The sequence below is a fragment of the Cryptomeria japonica genome, chromosome 3 (genome assembly GCF_030272615.1).
Source record: "Cryptomeria japonica chromosome 3, Sugi_1.0, whole genome shotgun sequence".
NCBI classification, from domain to species: Eukaryota; Viridiplantae; Streptophyta; class Pinopsida; order Cupressales; family Cupressaceae; genus Cryptomeria; species Cryptomeria japonica.
Window position 1 is genome coordinate 89,579,993 of NC_081407.1, and position 22,541 is coordinate 89,602,533.

Consider the following 22,541-nt stretch of genomic DNA (forward strand, 5'->3'; position numbering starts at 1 on the left):
CCTCTTTCAAGGCTTTTGTTATCTCATCTTGTTCCAAACATCAAAGGAGAGTACTATCAAGACTTCATCTGTATAGGGCTTCGACAATGATGGTGTATCTAGCGGTTTGGTTGATAAGGTTTTTCGTTGGTTGTTTGATTTGTTAGGGGGAAGCATGTGATCATGTAGGTAAGTGAAAAACTCACCATACCATGGGGATTCAGAACCGACAAGGTGAAATATCATTTCAGATTCAGGGATATCATAAGCAGGGATCCAAAGCTGTTCTACCAAGAAATCATAGCGTGTCAAATTTTGTGGAAGATCCAGGAGAGATGCAACTATAGCTATTGCGTCAGCAGCTCGATTGTGATCTCTTAGTACTTGCTCAAATGTGATAGTTGTAAATGAGTCTTTAAAACTATCCACCATCCTTTTGTACGACATGAGCTTATCATCCTTTGTTTGGTATTCATCAGTGACTTGTTAGATGACCAGCTGGTAATCTCCATACACTTGTATCTCTTTCAAATTTCATTGTATGGCCAATCTGAGTCCTATGATCAAGGCCTCATATTCTGCTATATTATTTGTGCATGGGAAAGTGATTCTGTAGGACTTCGGGATACTATCACCTTGAGGTGTGATAAAAAGAATACCTACTCCCGAGCCATATTTGGTGTATGAGCAATCGAAATATAGCTTCCAGGGTTGTGTAGCTATGATCATGAAAATCTCTTCATTTGGAAAGTTGGAAATAAGAGGATGGATGCCTTGGAGTGGTGCATCAGTCAAATGATCTGCAATAATCTATCCTTTGATATCTTTGTGCTCCACATAGTCAATATCAAATTCACTCAAGATCATAACCCATTTGGCCTAGCGGCCTGTCAATGCTGCGTTGCTAAGTAGGTACTTGAGTGGATCTATCTTGGCAATAAGTTGTACTTTGTGTGTTAACATGTAGTGCCTTAATTTGGTGGCTTCCAAGATAACTGCTAGGCAAGCTTGCTCAATAGGTATGTAATTGAGTTCATAGCCTACTAGTGTTCGAGAGATGTAATAGACAACACATTATTTTCCTTCTGCATTATGGTGTGCAATAAATACTCTTAATGATGTGGTTGTAGCTGAAATGTATAACAATAGAGTTCTGCTTGGATCTGGAAAAAATCAACAATGATGTACTCATTAGGTAGTCTTTAAGCATTTGGAATGCTTGTTGGCATTTTGCATCCTATTGAAAGTGGATATTTTTATGTAATAGATGGGTGAAGGGATGAAATTTATTAGTCAATTGTGCAATGAATTGCCAAAGGGATTATAGCCGCCCTTGTAATGTTCTCAAATGACTGATATTCTTTGGAGGTGGCATGTCCATGATTGCCTTGACTTTCGCAGGATCTACCTCAATGCCTTTACTTGAGACAATGTATCCTAAGAGCTTCCTAGAAGTTACTCCAAAGACACATTTCTTTGGATTGAGATGGACATGATATTGTTCTAATCTGTTGAAGTTTTTATCCAGTACTGCAAGATGACCCTCTCTTGTTAATGATTTAGCTAGTAAATCATCCACATAATTTTCCATTATGGTGTGCATCATATCGTGAAAGGTGGTAGTCATGGCTATTTGATATGTTCAACTTGCATTCTTTAGACCAAATGACATTACATTCCAACAGTATGTTCCCCATGGACATGTGAAAGTAGTTTTGTGTTGATCCTTTGGAGAAATTTTAATCTGGTTGTATCCTGAAAAGCCATCCATAAGAGAAAGCATCGCATGACTTGTTGTTAGAACGACAATCATGTCAATGTTTGGTAATGGAAAGTCATCTTTAGGACATGCTTTGTTTAAATTTATGAAATTCATATAGATACAGATGCCCCCATTAGGCTTACCAATAGGTACAATATTGGAGATCCACTCTGCATAATCATTTGGTTTGATGAAACCAACATCCAGAGCTTTTTAAGTTCATCCTTGACAAGAACGACAATTTGTGGGTGCATCTTTATGAGCTTTTGTTTGATAGGTTTAGTTCCTTCTGCTATAGTTAGGTGATGCATGACTAAATTTGGTTGTAAGCCGAGCATGTCTGCATAAGGCCATGCAAAGTTGATTTGGTGCTTCTTGAAGAATTCCACAAATTTTGGTTTTTCTTTAGGAGTTAATAGAGATGCCAAATGTATTTTGTGAGGAGTCTCAGGGGTCCCCACATTGAATTCTTTTGTTTCTTCTATTAGGATGGTTGATCTCTCTTGATTCATACTAAAGGGGAGGATGTCAAACCTTTCATCCTCAGGTGCCTTGGAGAGGTTTTCACCTTTGGATACACTCTTTTTTTTTACTCTTTTGTGATAAAAAATTTCCACTGTGTGGTTTTCACTAGAAGATCCATGCTTTATTGTAATATTTTTTAGCCGAAAGGTTTGGCATCTGCCCCAAAGTATGGTGCACTTTTAAGTTCAATTGCAAACCCAACTTTACGATTGCCACTTGGTATGTTATCCCATAATTCTAAAAAGTCTATGAGTGCCTCATCATTTTGGAAATGGTCAAGGCATGGGGGATTTGGCTGGTTCCATTCAATGAGTTTGAGATGAATGATAAGCATTACCTCATCAATTAAGTTGAGTTCATAGGAGGCATAAATGAGGGTTAACATGGGGTCATGAAGTTCATCGATGGTACTCTCCTTGTCAGATTTGGGCACAGGATTTGACGTAGGGCCTGTAGAAGTTTCCGCTAGCTCAGGAAACCAAAAAATTTTAATCCCTAATTCTCTGTAAATTGGTATATCCTTACGAGGTGGAGGAGGTGACGTTTTTTCCTCGTCTCAAGTATTTAAATGCACTGAATCCCATTCCCACTCATGTGAGTCTCTCTCAGAATCACTTTCTAGCATTTGATTACCGTACCAAGCTGGGATGTCTTTTGAATTGAATAGTGCATTAGTTACTGGCTTATGTACTTTTGGAGGTGGGGTTGCTGGTGTTGCTGGTGCTGTTGGTATTGTTGGTGTTTGTGGTAGGATTGTTGATGCTATTGGTAGAGTCAAGGGTTGCATCCTTGGAGTAATCGCCTAATATGCAGGTTTGCTGGGTTTTCCTTTGAATCGAAGCTTAGGAAGAGCTTCTCTTTGAAAACCTACTCCACTTTTATCTTTTGGTTTCAACTCAAGTTGCAAGGGCTCTTGTCATCCTTTCTTGCAAGGTCCTAAATATTGCATTATAGTGAAGCCTTTGCCATATTTGTTAGTGGGAAGCTTAGCCTTCAAGATTTCTTTGTTGGGAGGGTTTGTGTAGATCCAATCTGCCAGGTCTTCATCCATGGTTTCCTTCTCTTGACTTTTACCAGGGGTGAATTGTGCCAAAACGCAAGTTCTTTTAGCCAACGACGTTTGAAGTAAACCTTGGGGTTTTCCATGAGTCTTAGGGGATGTGAGTAACTTCCCTACACAAAAGAGTTGGCTAAGATTATATTCCCTAGGACCTTCCTTAGCTATTTTCATTTTCAATTTCTCCTATTTTGGTGTAGGGGTTGTTAAGTTGGAAAGAGAGAATGGATTAACATATGATGAGGAAGGGATAACTTCTCTGTTGTTAGATACAGTGATCTCTAGTTGATGGTGAATATTATTACAATATGCAAATGGACTAGCATCACCTAGGATTGTAATTTCTACCCCATTATGTGGAAACTTGACACATTGGTGACAGGTAGATAGAACTTTTTGCATGACATGTATCCAAGGTCTTCTTAACAAGAGATTGTATGGAAAAGGAAGGTCTAGAACTTGGAAAACTATATGCTTCACCACTAGTCCAACCCTGATGGGTAATGTAAAAAATCCTCTGGAAGAACATTTTGCATCATCATATGCTTTGATGGTTATATTTTACTACATAACCCAATGCTGTTACTAACTCCAAGGTACATATGTTTAAGCCGACTCCATTATCAATCAAGACTCTCTTGATTCTATGTTGGTTTATGAATCCTTCAATATGGAGGGAGACATTATGGGGTTGTTGGAATGATGTGTTGTCAATTTTAGTAAAAGTGAGACATGGTGTTGACTTTAGACTGCCAACCATGGCTTGAAACTGATCTACGTTGAGGTTGGTAGGGACATATGCTTCTTGGAGAGCTTGATCCAGGATTGTTTTATGTGAGGGAGATAAGTGTAAAAGCTCTAATATAGAGATGAGGGTTGGCATCTTATCCAATTTCTCTACAAGATTATATTGTTTGGGGAGGGGTGTCATTCCTTGGGGTGCCACTCGAATAGTAATCTTGCTATGACGCGTAACAACTTTGCATGTAGGATTTTGGTTTTTTATGGTAAGAGTTGCAACTTGTTCATCCACATCATAAAGGTGATTCACAATATAATTATATGTGGCTTGTGTGTAATTGGTTGTGGTATATGTGTTTCTGCCTGAAGTAGAAGGACCCATTTGATCATGTGATGGAAGTGGATTCTTGAACATTAAGTGATCATCATTAGATTTTTTTGGGTCATGTTCCTCAATTTTGATTTTTCCTCTATCAATAAGATCCTGAACAAGATCTTTTAGACGATGGCAATTGCTTGTTTTATGCCCTCTTCCTTGGTGAAATTCACAATGTTTGTGATCTCACCACCATGGTGACTTGACTTGAGGCTCATAATTGGACATTTTTGGTAAGGTCACAAGATTGGAGGATATTAATTGTCATAAGATTATTTTGATAGGCTCCCCTAAGGGTGTATATGTGCATTTTGACTTGTAGTATTCTTGCTTTTGTTTTGGTTCCTCTTGTTGTGTATTGCGACCTTGATTTTATGGATTATTGATGGTATTGTTATTAGGAGTGGGATTTTGTCCTACAAGCCTAACCACAGGCTGTGCAATTTTCTCTGTTCTTGCGTCCACTATCCCATCATTGATAACATTCTTGTTCTTGTTCCAAAATTTTGGTTTGTCACTATTATAGTGTGGATGATGACTGTCTTTATTTTCATTATAAATTTTGATAAGGGCTTTTTCACATTTGAGCCCTTGAGTTATCATTTCTTCAAAGGATTATGTGCCTTTCATGTCCAAATGAAATTTCATTTCATCATTTAAGTTGGAAATGATATTTTCCACTAATTCTTGCTCAGGTAGATGAAGTGAACATTTGCTAGACAATTGTCTCCATCGTTGTAGGAAAGTTGAGAACAACTCCCCTAGTTTTTGTTTTGTGTTGCACAAATCTACCATTGTGATGTCACATTCTATGTTGTGTGCATAATGAGCGATAAATTTTGGACCAGTTCTTCAAATGTTCTAATACTACATGGCAGTCATGAAAACCATAGTGTGGTTGTGCTTCACAAACTTTGAGGAAAGAGGCGCATCAGATATGTGTCCTCATAAGCCACCTCTAAGAAAGCAGAGTGAAATTCTTGCACATGGTCCCTAGGATCTCCTTTGCCTCTATATTTTTCAAATTTTAGTGTTTTGAACCCTCATGGAAAAGGTGACATAATTATGTTCCTATCAAATGGATAGGGAAAAATTCCATTAAGTGAGAATTGATTGGTCTTGACACCACTGTTTAGTTGTTGGATGAGATTTTCTACTTTTTCCCTCAACATGTCTATTTTTGAAGGAGGAGGAGGAGGTGGAGGATTCCCTTGATGATTAGGGTCTTAGTAGAAGAGGTCTCTACCTCCTCCACCCTCGTGATGGCTATGTTTCTCAGATGGTTGTGGTAATTGTGTTGTATCAAAGTTGAAGGGAATTTTGGCATCCTCTTGAGCGAGTCTCAAGAAATGAGCATTGGCATTGTTTCTAAGAATTTCATCAAAGAATGTTGAATTTTGGATTATGTTGTGCCCTTTCTATATCTTCTAGATCTGGAGTGCTAGGTTCTTCATCATTAGTGCCTCTTACAAAGGCCCCTCGAAAATCATTAAGGTTTTCTTCCTCCTCTTCAAATTCTGGTTATTGATTTCTCATTGATCTTGTTTGAGCCATGTTTTAAAAGTTTATGTTTTGTGAAAATGACTATGAGGTGGTGATGAAATGTTTGATGGAAGATATATCTCTCATATTCAAGGTTGGATGTCAACAAAGTTCTTTGTAAATTTCTCTTATTATTTTCAATAATTTTTATGCGATGAGGTATAGCAAGGTTTGATATGTGTTACAATCCAAGCTACCTAGTACTGAGAGAATGCACTCATAAACTAGTTTTAACCTATCTATATGTGTAGAAATGCCTCGTAGGATGATTGATCCTAGATGTAGAGACACTCTAAAATGATTTGTTGGTTTTTTTAAGCAATATCTAAAAGGACTAAGGATTGTTAGGTCCCGGAGACAATTGAGAGGGGGGGGGGGTGAATCAATTGTCAAATAAATTCAAACCCCAAAAAACTTAACCAAACTTAATGCCTAATAGCGGTAAATAAGACTTTATGCTGGTAGACAGTTTATTAGTTAATTGCAGTACCAGTAAAGATTAATGCATGAAACATAAAGATAATACCATCCACAACACATAACACCAATATTTGTATGTGAAAACCCTGTAAGGGGAAAAACCACGGTGGGAAACCTTACCCACAATCAGATCATACTACTACATATAGTATGTGTATACCAATGGGGTCTACACATGCAGAAAGGCCAAGTGCCTAAAGCTCACTGCTCAAACACAAATAGGAGTCACACTGACTACAATTGGATGGTTAAATCCAATAATGATGTACTGCTCAAAATAACATCTTCATATGTTGGATTCAATACCGATTGATTTCTGATATGCCTTCACAAAAACCTTGCTTCACCTTCAAATGATATCTACGTGCATAGCTCTATTTATTCTCGCATATACCGAATTATTATCCTTCTCACAATCGTACATTGATCTTTACAAATAAGATCTTACATATATACCATAACCTAGGACCAACTTTAGTAGGTCGTCTCTAAGAGATATTTACAATAAAATCAATTTACAAGTAAATCAATAACCGATGCAATAACCGATACAACATATTGGCTTAATGCTTTTACAAAAATAATAAATCATCTCCAAAGCATGCTATGCTGATCTGGAATAGATAAGCCTACCGATGCTTATTCTGGACCTATTTGCCGGTAACAACAAATATGCAAATACGAATATACCAATGAACAAATCTCCAAGACAAAGTGTCCAAATGATGTCTTCGACATAACCAAGTGTTCTCCACATTGTTCCAAGTGCTGGTGAACAATATATCCTGCCGGTGTACGAGATACCGGTGTCTATGCATAAGTCTCTTGCCAGTGAACATTGCTGATTTTGTTGGCATTTCAATAAAGTTTGTTATGAGGATATTGAGAAGGTTGTTGGAGATTGTTGATATAACTGATAAATGATAATTACTGTCTTAATAATATTATTTTGTCATTGATGTCAAGCAATTGATTTTCTGATTCAGTATAATGTTGCCATATCTTAATTTGTATGTTGATGAGTATAAAGATGTCGGTAAGTAACACAGAAAGAGTGAGAATGAAGGGGAGTAATAAGTTATTCAATGGGCAACTATTAGAGAGTTAGACAGTGATGAGATTTTGTTGTTTTGATTGTTTTGATATCCTATATATGAGTATTCGAAGAGTGAACAAGAAGGAGAAAAGATTTCAAGCAATAGAATGAGTAAAGGTTTGATACTATTCTATGTTACCGAGCAAGAATCTAGTCAGTAAACACTAAGGATATCAATATCGGTTAAAGAAGGCAAAATATCTACCGAGTAAAGTTTAGTATTAACCGAGTAACAACCAAGCAGTAACAAAGCACATTAGATGAATAAATGCATTATTAATTGAAGGATACCAATGAGCTGGAGATGTATAAATGATTGGCATGTCGTGCAAGAAGTTTGTTGAGGATCTACGACAATGAAAATACAAGAGTTAGATCTATAGCATAGATTGAACGGTCATAACCTAGCACAAGTACCAAGGAAGGAATACAAGTTCCAAGGTGAGATAAAACATTTTTCAGATCAAAGGATTTAATGAACCTAGTCAAGTATGATGATCTGATGGCTAAGATTGATCATGGGAAATGTGATCAAGGAGATTAAGTGGTTAAGAATTGCTTATAAATAAGGAATTGTTGATAAAAAAGTATGCAGTGAAATAGAAGAATAGTGATGATGCTGTAGCGATCACCGAGCATAGAAGATTGAAGATCTGATTGTATAACAGATTGAGAAGCCCAACAAGGAGCAAGATAAGTCTCATGATAAGATTATTTTGAGCACATAGAGTCTGCTTTAGCATTTCAGATGTGAAGTTGTAGATATATTTTATTACTGTTATTTATTTTGTAAGTGACAGGAAATCTCTTAACCGAGTGGACCTAACAATCTTATTTGTAAATCCTTTAGCAAGGTAACATTTTGAATGAGTGTTTGAAATCCTTTGACAAGGTCACTTCTAACAAAGTGCAAGATTCTAACAGATCTGAGGGAAATCCCTTAACCGGGTCACATCTAGCAATGTGTTTATGTAATCTATAACAGGATTGGCTTTTAACCGAGCATACTCTAGAAGGGTATATTTCTTAGTGGGTCCGAAATCCCAGAGTGGTTTTTCCCTATTTGGGTTTCCACGTGAAATATGGTGTTAAATGTGTTGTGATGTTTTAAGTTTATCAATTTATGAGTTTGAATGATTTACAGTAATAGTTGCATATCAAGTAAGGCTACCGAGGTTGAATCTAATGAATATATTGTAGATTATTGTTTGTAAGATTCACCCTCGCTCTCTCATCTAACTAATAGATTCTTCAAAGTTCCAAAGTTGATAAGTGTTAATAGGTGTTAACATCAATGACAAAACCATATCAACATATCCAAAATACCAACAATATCCCCCTTTAACATTGATGGCAACACAAGATGGAAAAACCATCAAAGTGCCAAAACAGAAATGCCAAATACCAAAAACCAACAATCTCTCAAAAGAGATCAAAACTAGAAATCAATCTCTCCTAAAATAACACTCTCTCCCCCTGAGAGTAACATGTGTTTTTCCATATCAATCTCTCCCCCTTTGACATCAAATGCCAAAGTAGTTCAAAACCAAGTTCAAATACAAAATACAAACCAATTTAGTATACCAACTACTCCCCTTGAGAAGTAGCTCTCCTTATCAAGGCCGAAAAAAGATTTTTTTGTTAATTCTACCGGTTGATGACAAACATCAACTGTCTAAGTCTCTACCGGTGGGGGTATGACCCCAAGCTGATCTCTGAGATATTCAAAAGTCTCCTTAGGAAAAGGCTTAGTGAAAATATCTGCAATCTGCTCTTTAGTATTCACATAAACTAGTTTTACTTCTTTTTCTTCAACATTCTCCTTCAGAAAATTTAGTTTGATAGAAACATGTTTAGTTTTAGAATGTAGTACCAAATTCTTAGATATATCAATTGCTGCAGTGTTATCACAATAGATAGTTATAGGTTCCTTGCAATTTACCTTTATGTCCTTCAACATTTGCTTAAGCCATAATACCTATGTACAGTTAGTTGTTGTTGCAACATATTCCGATTCTGTTGTTGATCAAGATGTGCAACTTTGTTTCTTACTCAACCAAGGAATTAATCTACTTCCAATAAAAATGCTCCACCGATGGTGCTTTTTCTGTCATCCACATCTCCTGCCCAATTTGCATCTGTGTATGCACATAATTCAAAGTTTTCATCTCTAGGATACCATAAACCAAGATTTGTAGTGCCTTGTAAGTACTAGAAAATCCTTTTTACTGCCGATTCATGATTTTCTCTAGGATTACTCTGAAATATTGAAACAATACATACTGCATTCATAATATCAGGTCTAGTTTGTGTCAAATACAATAGTCTTCCTATCATAGATTTGTACCTAGTCGGATTAACAGGTGTAGATTCATCCCTTAGTGATAATTTGTCATTTGTAGTAATAGGTGTGCTTACCCGTTTAGAGTTTTCCATCCCAAATTTCTTTAGTAACTCCTTCAAGTACTTGGATTGACTCAAGAATATACCTTTATGAGTCTGTGAAATCTGTAATCCTAAAAAGAATTTTATTTCTCCAATCATAGACATTTCAAATTCTTGCTGCATTTCAATAGAAAAGTCTTTACATAATCCATCTTCTCCTCCAAAGATTATATCATCAACAAAAACTTCTATAACCAAGATGTCATCATTAGTCACTTTATAGTATAAGTTGTTGTCACCATTACCTTTAGAAAATCCAATTTTCAAAAGATATTTATTTAGTCTAGTTTAAACTTCTTCTTCGAGATCTCCATTCAGAAATGCACATTTTATATCCATTTGATATACTTTGTAATTCTTGTGTTCTGTAAAAGCCAAGAATAATTTGACTGCCTTAATTATAGCTACCGGTGCAAAGGTTTCATTATAATCAATTCCTTCTTTATGAGAATATCCCTTACACACTACTCTTGCTTTATTTCTGATTACCTTTCCATCTTCATTAAGTTTGTTTCTGAATACCCATTTTGTTCTAATCACATTTTTGTCTTTAGGTCGGGAAACTAATGTCCATGTGTTATTCTTTTCAATTTGTTCTAGTTCCTCTTCCATAGCTTTAATCCAGTGCTTATCTTCACATGCTCATTAATTGATGATGGTTCAATTTGAGAAATAAGATATACCTCTTCATTTGCCAATCTTCCTCTTGTCATAAATCCTTGATACTTGTTCCCAATTATTTGATTTTCAGAGTGGTTCAATCTTACATACCGGGGTGTCTTTGTTTGCTGTTGTTCCTTAGTTACAGTAGAATTTTCAGATGATACCGGTGTAACTGGATCTTTTTTTGTACCGGTGGGTTCAATGTAGGTTCATTTGTCAGTATTTCTTTTGCCGGTTCAAAGTCTATATACCTTGAAGTTCCTCTAAACTGTTCATCAATCTTCACATTTGTACTCTCAATAATTTTCTGTAATCTTTTGTTAAAACATCTATATGCCTTGCTTTTAGATGAATATCCAAGAAATATTCCTTCATCACTTCTAGGATCAAATTTACGAATATACTCATCTCTTCTAATATAGCATTTACTTCCAAATATTCTGAAATATTTAAGAGTAGGAGTAATACCAAACCATAGTTCATGAGGGGTCTTACCGATTTCACCTTTGATGTAAACTTTGTTGAATGTATAGACCACTGTACTCACTGCCTCTCTCCAATATACATGTGGTAGATTTGCTTCTGATAACATACTTTGAGCTGCATCCAAGATAGTTTTGTTTTTCCTTTCTACAACTCCATTTTGCTGTGGTGTACGGGGTGCTGATAACTGTCTCCTGATTCCATTCACTTCCCAGAATGCATTAAATTCCTTAGATGTGAATTCACCTACTTGATTTGATCTCAGACATTTGTTTTTCTTACCGGTTTCATTTTCTACAACTGCTTTGAATAGTTTAAACTTCCCAAGTGCTTCTTATTTTTCTTTGAGAAAAGTAACCCAACACATTCTAGAATAGTTATCAATGATTAGCATGAAATATCTATCACCTTGTAAGCTTTTAGTTCTAGCTAGACCACATAAATCAATATGAATTAAGTCAAGAGCATTATTGGATTTTTCTGGAATACTTTTAAAAGATGCTCTAACTTGTTTTCCAAATTAACATTCCTTACATACTGGATTGTGAGGTTTAACAATCTTAGGTAAATTTCTAACTGCCTTAGTAGTATTGATTTTTACCATGCAATCAAAATTTAGATGACAGAGTCTCTTATGCCATAGCCAACTTTCATCAATATGTGCAATCAAGCATGTCTTTTTATTGTTATTCAGATGAAAAATGTTACCTCTAGTTTGATTACCGGTTGCAATTTCCAAACCAGTTCTATACATAATTTTGCATTTTCCATTCTTGAATTGTAACTGAAATCCTTTCTCAACTAATTGACCAACACTCAAAAGATTATGCTTTAAACCTTCTACATAGTAAACATTGTCAATATTATGCTTACCATCAAGAAATATTGTACCTTTTCCTTTGATCAAACAAGCTTTATCATCACTAAATCTTACTAAACCTCCATTGTATTCCTGAAAGTTCAAGAATTTACCTTTATCACTAGTTATGTTATGTGAGCATCCTGAATCAATGATCCATTCATCCTTAACTTCAACTTTAGCTTCCAAGGCCTGATCTACTGGTTGAATAGTAGGTGCCAGTTTATCTTCTTTTATAGCAACAAAAACCCATCCATTGTTTATCGAATCCTCATCAGAATCATCAGTGACTCCTTCATCAGCAAGATAACAAGATTTATCTTTATTCTTCTTAAATCTGTATCTTTGATATTCAGGGTTAAGCTTGTATGTTCTTCTAGCTTCTTCTCTTATTCTAGCATGTCTGTTAGGGCATCTTGAAGCCATATGACCAATCTTATTATAGTTAAAACATTTAAAGGGTGTTTTACCTTCATACTTACTTCCAATTGGACCTTTAGGCATTTTCCTTGCAAATAGTGCTTCAAGCTCTTCAAGTTCTTCATTTTCTCTCCTGCTTTCTTCAAGTTCTCTTGCATAAAAGGCTTTCCAATCAAATTTATCAAATGATGTTGATGCCTTAAAAGATAAATCTGTCTTTATAGTAGCAACAAGACTAAATTCTTCAATTTCAAAAGCTGAAATTTTTCCAATCAATGTATCCCTAGTTACTGATGTATTAGGCATTGTTCTTAACTCATTTATAGCAGTAACTTTCATTTTGTATGCCGGTGGAAATCCTCTTAAAACTTTTGAAACAGTTTCATCTTCACTTAAGTTTCCTCCACAACATTTAATACCCAAAACAATTTCATTAACTTTCTCCATAACAACAAAATTCCTTTCATCTTCTTCCATTTTCAGATTTTCATACTTGACTCGGAAGCATTCAAGTTTTGTAATTTTGACTATGGAATCTCCTTTATTCAATGTTTCCAAATGATCCAAAATAGCTTTAGTAGTAGATCTATCTGATAATCCCATGATTTTCTGATCTGATAATGCGCTCAAAAGTGCTTCTCTTTCTTTGCAATCGTTCTCTTCATCTTTGGTCAGATTAGGTGGATTAGGCTGACTTTGAGTAGGAGCAATATAGCCATTATTTGTAACATCCCAGATATCTTTTCCAATACAATTTAGATGTGTCTCCATCCTAATCTTCCATATGCCATAGTTGGTTCCATCAAGTTTAGGTTTGTCCTTCCTGAAATAGTTAGTAGACATTGGATCTCCTCAAGTTGTTAAACTTCTGCAAAAAGAGGATTAGGCTCTGATACCAATTGTTAGGTTCTGGAAACAACTAAGAGTGGGGGGGTGAATCAATTGTCAAATAAATTTAAACCAAAAACAACTTAACCAACCTTAATGCCTAATAACGGTAAATCAGACTTTATGTCGGAAGACAGTTTATTAGTTAATTGCAGTACCGATAAAGATTAATGCATGAAACTGAAAGATAATAACATCCACAACACATAACACCAATATTTGTATGTGGAAACTCTGTAAGGGGAAAAAACATGGTGGGAAACCTTACCCACAATCAGATGATACTACTGCAGATGGTATATGTATACAAATGGGGTCTGCACATGCAGAAAGGCCAAGCGCCTAGAGCTCACTACTCAAACACAAATAGGATCACACTGACTACAATTGGATGGTTAAATCCAATAATGATGTACTACTCAAAATAGCATCTTCATATGCTCGATTCAGTATCGATTTAGTTCTGACATGCCTTCACAAAAACCTTGCTTCACTTTCAAATGATATCTGTGTGTATAGCTCTGCTTATTCTCGCATATACTGAATTATTATCCTTCTCACATTCGCACATTGATCTTTACAAATAAGATCTTACATATATACCATAACCTAGGACCAATTTTAGTAGGTCAGCTCTAAGAGATATTTACAATAAAATCAATTTACAAGTAAATCAATAACTGATGCAATAACCGATGCAACATGTCGGCTTAATGCATTTACAACAATAATAAATCATGTCCAAAGTGTGCCATGCTGATTTGGAATAGATAAGCCTGGTGGTGCTTATTCTAGACCTATTTGCCAGTAACAACAAATATGCAAATACAAATATACCAATGAACAATTCTCCAAGACAAAGTGTCCAAATGATGTATTCAACATAAACAAGTGTTCTCCATGTTGTTCCAAGTGCCGATGAATAATATATCCTATCAGTGTACCAGATACCTGTGTGTGCATAAGTCACTTGCTTGCTGGTGAACATTGGTGATTCTTCAAAGTGCCAGAGTTGATAAGTGTTAATAGGTGTTGACATCAATGACAAAACCATATCAACATATCCAAAATACCAACAAGGACAAGACCTCTTTGTGTTTGAGAGGAGTGATTTTGTGATGTTTGAATGTGCAAGTGGATAGGATATGTGTCTCAATAAAAGATTTCTATTATGAAGGAGGTTTCTACTTCTTCCTCTCTTTTAGGGGTTGGTGGTCCCCCTCAAGCTTTGTTGTATGTGATACAATTTTTTGGAAAGAAATCAGGATTGATCTTGCCTCCTTTGTTCTTGTGATAATTAAAAGCTCTATATTGAGTGAAATCTCTATTGCTCAAAGGATCTTTATCAAATTCGTTGGATTTGCCTTGAAGGTACAAGCACATATGATGCAAGAATACTCTATGTGAGACAAAGAGTTGTCTATTGATATAGAAAAATTTCCTTCTTTTGATAAGAGCTTTGAACTAAGTTTTTTCTTCTTTAATTTGGTCTCTGATGAAGATTTCTTTTTCTCAAGATATGAGTGATTGTCATACAAATTGATACTTTATTTCACTTGTTGATGTTTATTTTGTTTCTTAATGCTGATGTAGATTTGTTGGATGGATACTTTATTTCAATTGTTTTAAATCCTTTGACAAGAAAACATAGCAAGCACACAAGCACAATAATCTTGCCCCTTTTCAATAAAGGCACAATAGGTGTGGGTCTAAATCAACCCAATCATGAACTTTTTGACCCTTTATAAATGCATTTTATGTTCCCAAATCTTGAAGTCGGCCTAGATTTTTACTGGTTTAAAACAAGACGAAGACAACTCAAACACTTTTTATCCCTAAGGTCATGGCCAATTGCGATATTTTTAGCCCACATCTTGATATTTCTTCTACTTTGGTACTACATACCTTATGTATCCCACTGTGGTAGGTAAGGATGTGATATACGAAGTCTTGAAAGAGCATAATAGATAATGATCCCTATGATGGGGGAGTCACCACTTTCATCAAGCTACAAGCAGCCTTTCAAAAAGCCCTATTTCTACTCAAGGAAATATGTATGGTGAGTATCTTGGGAGAAAAACCATCTATGCTCTCGCACTGAACTTTTCACAAATATCCTCAATCAATATAATGGGTGGGCTTCTAAAATAAGAGGTGTCTAGTAATGTTCAATGTCTTTGGACATAAGTTCATTCTGCAGTGACTCACTTAACAGCCTTGTAACTTGTGGTGGGGCCCATATGTCTTTTTGGCAAGTTACACTGTAGGAACAACTACACCCAAGGCTACAACTTTTGCTCTCACCTGATTTCTATAGCAGCTCAAAGGATTTACCACGCAAGGTTGTTCCGAAGAGTTATGTGTCTCTTGGCAAGCCTCTCTTAAAAATAGAAAATTTAGAGCGTTACTAACACTTTTATCTTGCACCTAGGACCATGAGAGCCAAGGGAGAGGACAATGTGTGTTAGAAATGAGACCACTCTATAGATTTGCACAAGTGTGGCAAACATGAAAAACACTTGTTCTTTTGAACCTTTTATTGCAATATGATCTATTTGCTATTTGAAGATGTTGCTCCAATAGACATGGTGTTATTTTTATCCCACAAAGCAATTTATTTTCTAACTAGGAAAGTGAAATCCTGGTCAACAAAATGGAAGCACGTTTGCTTGAAAGTAAATTGCTTTGTAAATAAAGTTGTTTGTTCTTTTTATAGCCTAAATTTGAAGTGTGAATTTGCAAAAAAGAAATGTTAAGTTTGTTGTGAATTTTAGCTCTTGCAAATGATGTTCTTTTTAAGCCCAAAAGACAATTTTGATTTGTTTTAAACACCAAACTCAAATGTGAGCTTCTTTTTAACCAATTTTAAAAAAGAAGTTAAAACGAAATCAAAATCCTAAATTAAGCTCCTCCACCCTACAATAAATTGTTAAAAACCTGCACATAAAGAAGTTAGAAAAATCCAAAATCTAATGTGGGCTTCCACAAGCCAAAATCCATTTTTTTGGTTACAACTTTGAGCTCTCTAGAACAAAAGTGCTACTCTGTGAAAACAAAAGTGCAACTTTGAAACAAAAACGCAACTTTAGAACAAAAGCGCAACTCTAGAACAAAAAGTACTATAATAAATTTTTACAGAATTAAAATTGACAGACAGAGAGCGCAAAAGCGCTATATCAATACAAAGGCACTAATTGATGTGCAAAAGCACTAAAACACCAACTAAAGCACTAAAACTCTAACCAAAGTGCTAATTTTTTTTTTTTCCAAAAGCGCCAAAACGCAAAACAAAAATGCGAAAGCACAACCTGGGCATGAAAATTAAAAAAATCACAAAAACCAAAAGTTAGAATAGATCAGAAGGTTACGTGTTCGATTCATGTCAGGTTCACCAAATGATGCATGCCAAAAAGGAAGGCGCAAAAACACAGGTTCAAATCATTAGTATGTTAGTGACAACAAAAATGAAACACAAATGAACTTATGAGCCTAAACATGCATATCAAGAGAGATAAAAAGCATACAACAAGAAGCATACACAAATTAAATAGGGAAAGAAAACCCCCTAAGATGCTCCCCAACATGCTCATAGTTGTTCCTCCTATGTTTCTCTCCTCTTCTCCAAGTTCCACATGAGTGTAGCCTTTAGCATTTAACACTATCTATGGATGTCTTATGAAGATTCAAGATAATTATGAAAATGAGAACAAATGCCTATGCAAGTGTAAACAAGCTACTATGAGAAAGCACCTAATTAGTCTATGTTAATTTTAGGAAAATAACAAAACAAATGCTTCTAAATTCTCTCCTAAAATGACTATAAGTTTGATGCAAAAATGTTTTTGGTCCTCTTGAAAATGAAGGAATGGGCTCTATTTATAGGAAAAATAGAGCAATGGATGGTCAAGATTGAGTAATCTTAACAAGGGCCAAGATTGATGGGTTTGTGATCCAGGTGATGACTTTCAACCCAATCCCATGATGACAAATGCCAACATGAGATGGCTTGAGAGAAGAGGGAAGAAGCATTAAATGCTTGAGATGACATGAAGGTTACCCTAGGAGGGTTTGGTTAGACTTGAGTTAGTGAATAAAGCTTTTATCCAATGAATAATGCCTTTATCCAATGGACAAACTCTTATACAAGAGTTAGTCGGGATAACCATGGTCAAAGCACTAAATTCTTGACGAGACCCATGAGTTAAATGAGAGTTGAGTTAGAGGGAAAGTTTCTAACCATGTGGGTGAGTTGAGATAACCATTAATGGTTATGCAAGAGCCATAAATGGTTATGTAAGAACCATAAATGGTTTGGAAGACTTTAGGGGTTAACTTGTTGAAGGATAAAATGACTTTAATTCATTTTAAAGAATTTGAGGCTTTGAGAAGTGACTTCTCTTTGTTTAGGAATGTGACAATAATTAGGGAGGGGGGTTAGTGAGCAGGTGGGTTTGGTGGGTGAGAGAAAATAGGATTTTAATTAAAATAAAATTCATTTATTTCAACTAAAATTGTGCAACTTGCATTTGTAGGGGAATGCAAGTGGGAGGGGCTTAGAGATTTAAATAAATATTTATTTAAATGAGGAAAGGGGTCAATTAAATAAATATGCTTTATTCATTTAATTGGAATATGGTTTAATGAATTAATTTAAATAAACTGAATAATTTGTTTAATTAATAGGAGAAGAGGTTCAAGATGAATTAATTAAATATTAATTTAATAATTGATGATTGATGATTTAAATAATCAAATAAATAGTAAATATTTATTTAATTAAGTGGACAAAATTATGTGTCTACATTTTCCCCTCTTTGAGATGGTGTGGTTTATCGCGTCGTTTCAAAAAAAGAAAGATAGGTGTGAATAAATATGCCTCAGAAATGTTAATTTAGTGGGTGGTATGCCCCCTCGAGAGATGAGCCAATTTTTTTTGAAAAATCGAGCGATCTCTCGAAAATAAAAAAGAAGTTGGGGGGAGGTAGAATAGAAGAAATTAGAAATAATGGTGAAAGAATGGAAGAAAGAGTGAATACGAAGAAAGGGCAAGCCAGTGAGTACCCTTAGGTCATGCAAGAGATATGGTGCGAATGCAGTGCTGTGTGTTTGATTGATGCTATACAATTGATCAAAATTGGTTGGACAATCTGGTGCAATCAATTGAATTGCCCTGGTTGAGTCGAAGCTTGACAGTTGATGTCAGTAGTTAGCTTGGACATGATAAAGTCTGAGTAAGTGAATCAAAGTGACCTGTTGTGACTTAGACAATTGATGTAATTGCCCGATGAAGTCAAGGTATTTGAAGAATAATACTCGTTGAGAATTAGACAATTAACGTAATTGTTAGGATTCCTAAAGATACTGAGAGGGGGGGGGGGTGAATCAGTATCTGACTGGGTAAAGAATATTCAGAACTTATTATATGAAAAGCATTCCAAAACTGTGTACTAGTAAACCAAAATTAAAGCAGTAAAGAAGAACAAAAACCACAACATGAAAGAGACACTATAACACATTATTTTTAACGAGGAAACCTGGTGTGGGAAAAACCTCGGTGGGATTTGTGACCCACAATATTCGTTTACTGGCCAATAAGAGAATATTACTATTACAATAGGGGCCTGCACATGCAGGAAGGCCAAGTGCCTAGAGCTCGCTGCTCAGTTACAAAAGGACTCTCACTAACTCACAAAATGGACTATACAAATCCAATGTCATGTACTACTTCAGATCAACATCTGCTATGCCAAGTTCAATACCAGTTTAAGCTCTCCAATAATCATAAACCCTTATCCAAAATCTGCCTTACAATTCGCACACTAGGTCTACAATAATCTAACCATATCCACTACACCTAAGATCTCATACTTATATGAGTCTTATTACAATCCACCATGTCGGCTTACAAAAAGATTTTACAATAAAATAAAAAATAGAATCAAACAAAATTCCTATCGGCTAGGGTGTCGATAATCAATCTTTTCGGTGCCGGTGAACTGTATGCCGGTGTAGAGTTTGTCGGTGTCGGTGCCTACCGGTATCATATGATCGTAAGGTTTCCATCAATGACAATACCTTCAATCCCTACAATTTCTTATTGGAGTGTACATTTGCCAACAATCTCCCCCTTTGACATTGATGGCAACACTCATGAGAAAAATCCAAAAAGTGTCCAAAAATGTTGTCCAAAAGAATTTGCCAAAACTTGTCAAAACCGTGTTACCAAAATGTGTGCTCCCCCTGAGCTAATGATGTCTTCCTTTTGATCATTTTTCTCATCTCCACTACTCCCTATTTGGCATCAATGACAAAGGATTTCATTCAATGTCAATGGAGTGTGGTTCCTGCCTAGATCCTTGTAACCAATGGGTTACAATCTGATAGATGTCTGCCAATGCAAAATTTTGATGGTCATTGAACTTCTCATTGTCCTTTTGTTGGGACTCATTAAAATTGAGTCAAGTTTAGAGGCCCATTTCAAAATTTTGCTCTGCATGTCAGAAAAGTACTAAATGAGTCAGTTTGAATGGCCTAGTTAGAGAGGGTAAAGTGGAGCCAGTTGATTTTCAAAGGGCAAGGCTTGGAAACTCATTGTACACTTTTAATTTGGCCTATTCAATGATGTGCAACTTTCAGAATTCAGTTTGGATAAGTTTATGAGGTACCCATTTTGAGGGGTGAGCTGAAAGTGCATTTTAGGCACAAATGCAAATTTTATTAAGTAGCCTACTTTAGGTGTTTACATCTTTTGCTTTGTTGATTTTCATGAAGAAATTAAAAATGGATTAAATTGTATACATATATTTGAGTTAGCCTACAAAGTTTCAAGTCTTCATGAATCCATTTGCTTAATTTTTGAAGATCAATCCATTTGCAGTTTGTGTGGTTTGACTAGTCCCTGTTTCGACAGCTAGTCGGAGCCTTGTTTCGCACAAGTGTAAAAGTTGCCTCAGTGAGTGTCATGCCAGAATTTTTGCTCTAGGTTATTATGGGTATAAATGACAAGCAATGTTTCAAGTTTCAAGCCTCTGCCAATCCGTTTGATCGGTTTTCGAAAGGGTTCATTTAGCCATCATTTTTAGTTATCCGTACTTTCAGTGCTATATCAGTTAAAGTAGCCATTTTTATGAGCGTGCTATTTGCATCCAGTCAGGCTTTTGGTCGAACTCAGAATTCAAAGATTTAGTATGTACTTGAAGGTACCTATGTTTCAAATTTGAGAGCCTACGGAGGTCGTTTGATATTTTTGAGAAAGGCATCATGTGTTGCCAGAACATTGACTTCATCAGGTCCGCAGTGTCGACAAAGCCAGTTGGCCATTTTTGCCAATTAATATCTCTTCACTCGGGACTCATCTTGAGAAACCGCTTGGTAGTGTTCATGCTTGTATATCAAAGTACACGCCTGTCAGATGGCGAGCTCCAGAAAGGTGTTTTGATAGGTTTGAAAAATATGTCTTCGAGATTAAATGCAAAAATGCGGTGCAAGTGCCTAAAAGTTGTAAAATGCGGATTAATGACCCGAAAATGATGCCGATCATTTCCAAAGGTAAGCTTAAGGCATCTGAAGCATTTCGAAGGCTAGTTGCTTGAAAATGAATTTTTTTTTAGTCGGACCCACTTTGGGGCCTGACCTGACTCAGGCATATGCATTAAGTCTTGTGGTGAACTGCTCTTATTTCATGGCATGCAATCTCCCTTTTGACCAATGATGATGCTAGAGAAAGTTGCAGACTAGATGTTTGTTATTCTAATCATTGTGAAGAGAAGATGATGATGGTATGCCTTTAATGTGAAAATTGGAAATTTTATGTATGCCTATTTACCAGAATTTGCATAATTGAGGTCCCCCCCCACGTGAATGCCTATGTTGTTTTTCTATTACTTATCTTGCTGTGTGAAGAAGGCGTTGGAGTTTATGGGATAAATAAAGTTCTCAAGCAAGTGTTCTGGAAGTAGTAAACTCCAGTTTGAAACCTCTCACATGCCTCTTCATCTCCAATGGTGTGGTGGCTGAGGACAATATTGAAAACAAAACCCACATCAAACTCCCTCATGTGCTGCCCAAGTCTCCCTCTGCATGGATGCTGGAGGATAGGAAAGATAGAAACTTTCAAGAAAATGAATCAGTCTTCTTCTCCCTGCGTGGAACATACTAGAATTTGGAGGGCAGCGATGCCATTTCTTTAAAAGAACAAATGCAAATTGCCAAGCTCACGTGGTGAAAAAGGAGGGCATTTGCAATTTGAAATAAACAAATGCCAGTCAAAGCATCCTCCTTGCTAGACATGGAGATTGAAGAGGGAGTTGCAAAATAATTCCAAGAGTGTGGTGTTGTGAGAGGATAGAGTGTTCAAGAAAAAATGTAGTTTGCTGGGTGTAAAGCCACCTCCTCCCCACGTGAAGCCTTTGGTAGCAGCTACAATAGTTAAATAATTTCTCAAACAAATGCAATGATCAGAAAATGCAATCTTCCCTCCCTCATGTGGCATGTGAAATGCTCCAAACTTCAGCTGGTATCCATTATTCCCTCTCACGTGGCATGGTAAAGTTTATACACTCCAGCAAATGCATCTTGCAGGTGTAGAATCAGTAATACTATCCCCTGCGTGTGAGATGGAGTATGAAGCAATTTGTGAGCTTTTTGCAGAAGCTTCAAACAAGTTTTTTGGCATGTGGTGGGCATTGAACTCCCTACGTGGAAGCCAGTGGAGAGTGGGGGGGGGGGGGTTAAAGTAAATGAAGATCTCCAGATCCTCCTTTCAGCGATGAAGCTCAAAGCAAATGTAGATGGCAAGATTAATCCCAATCTCCCCTTGCCGTGAGAATGTACGATTCCCAGTATGGCGTGGTTCAGAAGGTCATTGAACTTCATGCAAATTTCCAAAATCACCATTAAAGCTCTCCGGTAAAGCTCTCAGGAACGCTTAAAATGCACAGCCCCAGGCAAAATAAATTATCCCACATTCGCTAGGAAGTGGGGTATTTTGATATTTATAACCAAATTTCTACATATCTAATATGTCAAAGCCATCAAGGCTTTTGACAGACGGTGCCTGTTGAGCACCCAAGGCGGACCCCGCACTTGTGGGTGCAGATCCCAAGGTGACTGAGGAGGTGACAGATGGTGACAAGTGGACCCCATGCAGGCACACTTCCCAAGGCAGATGGGTGAAATTTTGCATAGAAAGGCTGACTTAACCAGCGAGTAGGTTTGGAGAGGTTC